Below are 7,057 nucleotides of genomic sequence, written 5' to 3' on the forward strand. Positions count from 1 at the left end.
AGGTACAGCTGAGTAAATGGACAGAGTTTGGCTGTAAGTCATATGTTTTTATTTTTAAATTATGTGTAGAAGAACACAGAGAAAATAAGCAAAGAAGAAAAAGTGTACAGAGCAGAGTTCACTATATTCAAGATTATGAAAATAAAATTACATACAAGATTTGATTGCTGCCACATTTTGCTCTCACATAGCAGAAGCTGTGGTCAGCCATGGCTGACTTATTCACATCAGTGGCCTGGGATGCAGAGCATGCATCTCCCAAAGTAGCATTTGTATGTCCTTTGGAAGTATTCTGCATCTCATATTACATCAATTAGATGGATTTTCAGTTTGTTGGCCATAACAGGAAGCAGATACACAAAAAAAACCCCACTACCAAAATGCAGCTGGAATCCTTCCATAATTAAGTGCTTCTTTTCTCTTAAAAATAAAGAACATCACCAGTCCTATGAAGGAATCAGCATCTGTAAGTCTTCAAAGAAGGAATCTGGTAATTCCAGTTAATTCTAATAGTTCCCCACCAAAACCACGTATTAGACTCTAAGCCAGTTCCTTTGTGAACATTAAATAGTTAAAGTACTGCAATGATGGTAATGGTTTCATAAAAACCAAAAAGCAAAAAAAACCAACTCAACCAAACACACAAAAAAAAAAAAGAGTGATTAAATCTTTTAACCCAAATAACAACAAAAAAAAAAAAAACACCTAGAGGAAATTTTTTGTAGTGAAAAGGGATTTTATGCAGTTTTGTTAACTAAGAAGAAAAACACAGGCATTATTTTCTTAATATTGGACTTCCCCATGGATATTTGGAAATATTAAATATATAGAAATCTTTATACATAGCAATAGAAAGGGAATTTTTTTGAAGTAGTAAAAAACCGGTATATTGGCTTTCTGGAACCTGGAAACAAAGAGATGTCTACCTATTCTTGAAAATAACCTATTCTTGAAAAAGATGTGCTTTTCTGCTTGAAAGAACTGCATAGCCTAATTTGCAAAGAATCTTTCCACTCCTGAAAGAAGATTGGAAATAGCTTCTCTATCCTCCCTAAAAGCTGTTGAAGGTACTTGTGGTACAAAATACAGACATACTTCTTTCCTTAACATATACTCAATGTTATTAAGACAAACTATTTTATTGCTTCTCTTTATTTCATGTCTTAGTGTTGCAGCACTTAGAATCTCTCTGTAATAGGAATTTAATCCACTTTCACCAGAGGTTTTCTACAGTATTTACAGAAACCCTTGTTGAATTATTTTCACCCACATTTCACATGAATGCTTTCCCTTTCCTGCTTGTTTGCTGTAGGCAAACACAGAACACAGACTTACACTGTGAGATCCAGTTCTCAATGTTATTTAATGGCTCAAACATATTTTCCATATTATGTTGTTCATTATATCTCAATATTTGCTCATAGATTCAGCCACAGATCCAATCACTACATGACAGAAGTGATAAAATATACGTGAACCACTTCCAACACATACAGATAAAATGCTGCTAAAAATATTTTTTTGCACAGGGAAATTTTTTGAGTAAGCAAACAGGGAAGATCCTTCTCTTTACATGTAGCAGAAGTGCAGGATGCTGTCAGGCTTAGTATTTTATCATGTACGGTTTCACACTTTCAAGCCTCTGAAATCCCGGTTAGAAGACTGGCAGCCCAGTTCTCAAAGCAAATATTGTGCTGTTTCTGACGTGCAAAAGTGAAGTCTCTATTATGCTAGGAGTTAGAGGTGGTAGTTCCACTCTTCGTAACAGGGATGCCAAGGAAACTGCTTGCTGAATTCACAGGGGAGCTGCTCTGTGATCCTGCAAGCTCCCAAAAAAGAAAGGGTGCCAGACAAGAGCAATATTCATTGAGTAACAAAGCTGGTGAAGGTTCTAGAGCTCCTATGAGGAGCAGCTGAAGGAGCGGGGGTTGTTCTGCCTGGAAGAAAGGAAGCTCACGGGGGACCTTGAGTACCCGGGTTCTACTTGAATCGTAAACTGGAGACACATAGAGGTTACCTCAATATAAGACATTCTGTGACAACCAGAGTAAATGCCTAAAATGGAACCCGCTTATTTAGAGGTCATGGGAAAATTAAATACATTTTATTGACAAAAAAATTATAAATTTTAGTAGCAGATCTGGAGAGACAAAACAAACATTCTTTAGAAAAACTATGCCCAGGACACCCAGTGAGAAGCTCAGAGGATGTGACAAAGGGGATTAAGGGAAGCGAAGGGAGAACTACAGTGCGTGCACATGACCTTCACATGATGTTTAGACCACACAAATCAACATGCAAGTCCCATGTCTGTACATTTCCTTGCCTGGTTCTCAGGGCAGCTCAAACCTCACACTGCACCTGAAGACGTTCTCAACTTCTACTTACAGCACTGAGAGGTACTTCAGGGGGTCCACCCCACAGATATTTTTCGTGAGATCAGTCCATTAGGCCTGACCATATTGACAAGAATGAAAAAAAAAGCTCATAAAGAGCTGTTGTGGTGCATTTCTCAGTGTTGCTCTCTGTGCAGGTGACACCTGAGGTCAAGCTGGAGCTCACTCAGCCATTGCAGCAGCCATGGCAGCCTTGAGCTTCAGGTCAGCTCTGGCTCCAAAGCTTGCAGGCAGCCCACAGAGCTCAGGCTGTGAATTACTCCTCTGTGTGGCTTCTGCAAGGTGTCATACACAAATTTCACTTTCTTCTGTTATACCAACACAAAAGCTACTGTTTGAATGTTACCCATCACACCCTTTTTTAACCCATATCTCAGGCTCTAACAACTGTCAACTATCATTTTGTCCTTTCATTTCATGTTATCAATTTACTTTCAATTGTTAAGCACATTAAAAGGTCACACAGGATGGAGCATTGCTGGTCTAAAAAGTAGGTGGAAAATACTGAAAATCCCACCAAGGTACAGCTGATGAAGCTTTCCAACTCTATCATTTTCTGTGTAGGAATATCCATGTGCTGAGCTTAGATCTTTCTGAAATCAAATCAGTGTTCAACTGGTGAAAGCTGTTCTTTATTTATAGCACCTAGTGACTTTTTAAAAGGTCTACCCAGCAAGAATTTCTGTTTAGCAACAATCTGGGGCAATTTTTCAGTAGCTTTCCTTGGGAGAAAGCTGTCAAGGCCTTCAAAACTCAGTGTCCTGCATTAGCCTGTGCATCCACACTTACTCAGTACTGAGCAGCATGGTAAACAACTGAATGAACATACCAGTGAGCAGAATTAATTTTTAGCCACTTTTATGAGAAAGCAATTTGAAGTTTCAAAAATTGGTCTTCCCAGTTTTGACTCCAAGATTAGTTTTGTGAACTGAGAAATTAAACAAGCTGGTTTTACAGAGAAAGATCAATAAAAAAAAATTTTCTGTCTCTGTTTTACATAAAGAAAACATTGCAAGTGAAAAAGATTGAAAATAATCAATTCCTTATTCCAAGATTCCATCTCTCCATTCCATTTCTCCATGTTTTACCCTGCATTAAGACACTGACAATCATATATTTTTCTTGGTCATATACTTCAGCCATTTTGCAACCTGGATAAACATAGGTATCAGGGACTTGTGAAGGATGAGTTACAGGGCAAGGATAATCACACCCCTTTACATCTAAGTTATAGAAATCATTTGAAGAGCACCAGTGAACCATGGAATACATTTATTATCTCTCTTCACATCTCAAGATTTCTTTGCACAAGAGATTGTTATAGCACAATAGACAGAGATGAGAGATCAAGCAAGGAGAGGAATATGCATTGGGATCAAGAAATTTTCTGTACTTATCCCAAAGGGAAAAGAGATTGCAAGATCTCTCTGATGCTTCAGATAGTCCATCTCTTTTCTACTTTTGTCAATATGTTTAAAATACGAGATTCATGGTGATCCACTCTGAAATGGAGCTTATCTTGGCAGTGCAGGCAAGGGAAGATTAAACCAGAACAGTGACCTGGGGATAGAAAGTTTCTTATTAAGAAAAAAAAAGAAAATAATAAAATAAAAAAGTCTTACAGCCATTGAGAAGATGGTCTAAAGGAAAATGCTGTACACTCCACTCTGCTGCCCATCATGTGGACATCTCAGGAGGTGCAAGGAACAGGACTGAAAATATTTAGTTCCCCATCTCAGCATACACAAAACTGAGTGTTCAGGTCCTGTGTATTTGAGCAGCCAAACACACAAGCTGGCAGGTAAGATGGGTGCTGCTGTGTTGAGCACAGAGGCCTTGCAGAGAGCAGCATGATGACAACAGCTCCAAGCCCCCTTCCCACCTTCAGCATTACAAACAGGTGGCCTTCCACAGTGCCGCTTCCACTCTTCCTCATGATAATGCACCATTAGCAATGGGATTTGTGTTTGTAGCTGTGCACATTTGCACAGATCTGTGTGTTAGGCTCATTCCTAGTTATACCGATTGGTTCATGATCATTAAAAATAGATTCCACTAGGGAAATTACACTCATATGCTTTAGCCTTGGCATTTGAGGATGCAGGAACAACTCTTCAGTGATGCATTTTTTGTTTCCTACCTTGCTTTTACTCCAGGGCACCTAGACAACAAAACAATTGTAGCTTGAAAACTGATTAGCCCATGGTAGCACAGCAGCCAATACCAGTCTGAAAACTGTCAAACCAAACTGGGCAGGCAAAAGGGCCAACCATATCCTGGGTGCGTCAAGCACAGCAATGCCAGCTAGTTGAGGGAGGTGATTTTTCAGCTCTGCTCCTCGCTGGTGTGGCCTCACCTTGAGAACTGTGTGTCATTTTGGGTGCCACAGTACAAGAAGGGCATCAGACTATCAGAGTGTGTCCAGGGGAGGGTGACCAAGATGGGGAAAGGCCTTGAGTATAAGACTTATGGGGAACAGCTGACACCACTTGGTTGGTTCAGCTGGAATGAGAGAAGGCTGAGGGATGACCCCATTACTCAGCAATGGGGTCATGCCTCACTCCACACTACACCTTCCTCCAGGGAGGCAGAGGAGGGGCAGGTGCTGATCTCCTCTCCATGGTGACCAGTGATAGGACATGAGGAAAGGGAATGAAGTCAGAGGAAGTTCAGACTGGACATTAGGAAAAGGTTCTTCACTGAGAGGGTGGTCAGTCACTAAGAGCCAACTCCCCAAGGAAGTGGTCGCAGCATCAGTGACAGTTAAAGGAGCACCTGGATGATGTTTTCAGTTATATGGTTTAGTCTTCCTGCTAAAGATCAGCAAGCTGGACTCGGTGATCCTTATGGGTCCCTTCCAAATCCGGATATTCTGTGATACTATGAACCCCCCTAAGTCTGCTGTTCTCTCTGTAGAAGTATCTCCAGTTATAACTACTTGGGCTGTTCAGTACAAAAGACACATTCTGCCTTTACTGAAACCTCACAGCCTGTGGCTTTTAAGATAGGCCCTCAGCAGAGATGTGAAGCTGTGAAACTTCACTGAAAACACCACACGAGAAGGGATTTGTTACCATTAGCAAGGGCAGTATTCACTTACATGAAAATGTATGCAACTGTTTTCATTTCTTCCCACCCATATTTAGTGTTATTTAAATTAAACTCATGCTACTTATTTCTTCCAGAGGAGCTAATGGAGCAAACATTATTTGGACCATACTAAGTGGAATCATGACATGCACTTTGTTAATGGACTGTGCAGATTTTTGTGAGGCAGAGCTGAGGAAATCAGTGCACTGCTATTTCTGACTTTGCTGGATGGATGTTTTTAGCAGAATGTTTGTGCACTGAAAAGCCAAGTCATACAGCTGCAAAGCCTGGCATTCGAAAGGACAGTGAGAGGTTTGGATGAGAAATTCTGAGTGAACAGCACATGTGTATAACATAATTTAATGACATCAAACAGTTAACAAATTAGGTACCATGGGCTAATCCTTTCTTTCCAATCCAGCTGTGTTGGAGATAACTGCCAGATAGTCTCACTGGAATTTCTTTTTAATGAACTAAAATCTTCAGTTGTGAAAAAATTTTAACAACAATCACAAGATCAATGCTGAGAGAGGTTGATCTGGCAAAAGAGAAATCTTCTGCTTATTGTAGCATAGTTCATAGACTGAGACAGAAAGTCTGAATTGAAACACCAAATACTTGAGATAAAGTTCTTTCCCGTCTGCATGTATAGATGGTACACTTCAAAAGAAAAGCAAAAATTTGTATTGGAAACAAGCTTTTAGACAGGTCAGTCTACTCCCAGAGAAGTCAATGTCTAAGTACAAGACTATGATGAAAAGTGAAGATGCAACATGAGTTTAAGTAGGAAAAACAATTCCATTCTGGGTGAAGAGCACAGGTTTTAATACCTGAAAATGTGGTAAAGCCATCTTATCTTGCATACCTTTCTATGAACAGGAACTGCAAAGCTGTGTCCTGCCCTTTAACCAGCTTTGTAACAGGCAAGTGTTGAATGTCAAGACACCTGACATATCAGCTAGTCACTTGCTGAATTTTCTCCTGGCAATCACATTGCAGATAACTCTAAACACTGGCTACTATGCTAAATTTCTCTCTTCATTAATCTTAGCTTTCCCAGAGACAAGGGCATGGGTTTTTCAACTATCTTGCAGACCAGCTCTGCCTTTACTCTAGAATTCCCTGTTTTGGGCTAAGTTGGACCCTGAAATTCAGTAATCAGTGAATGAGCTGGTGATGTTAGTATAGAGGGCTTCCCTGTTACGTCAGTCCAGCACCTGGCAGAGAGTTCAGAGGGTTGGGTGACAAGACACAGGCTAAGCATGAAAATCAAAGAGCCTAGTATCAGGCTTAACTCCACCTAGAGCCACAAAAAATGCATCTGGCTCATTAATTTTGCTTTCCATATTAATAAAGCTGCAACTCATTATGTAAACCATATGCTATCTCCTCAGCTGGATCCATTATGAAATCCTCTGAAGAGGGAAACTTGATTTTTTTTTTCTATTAAAAATGGGAATTCTTTTTCTTTTGCTAAAATCTTTTTTCCTCTTTTGCCAATTTGCATTTAGTCACAGTCTCCTCAAATCCACTTCTTACACTTCAGTCAAAAATGTGACTGAGGATTTCCA

Source organism: Anomalospiza imberbis, chromosome 2 (assembly GCF_031753505.1).
Source record: "Anomalospiza imberbis isolate Cuckoo-Finch-1a 21T00152 chromosome 2, ASM3175350v1, whole genome shotgun sequence".
NCBI lineage: Eukaryota > Metazoa > Chordata > Aves > Passeriformes > Viduidae > Anomalospiza > Anomalospiza imberbis.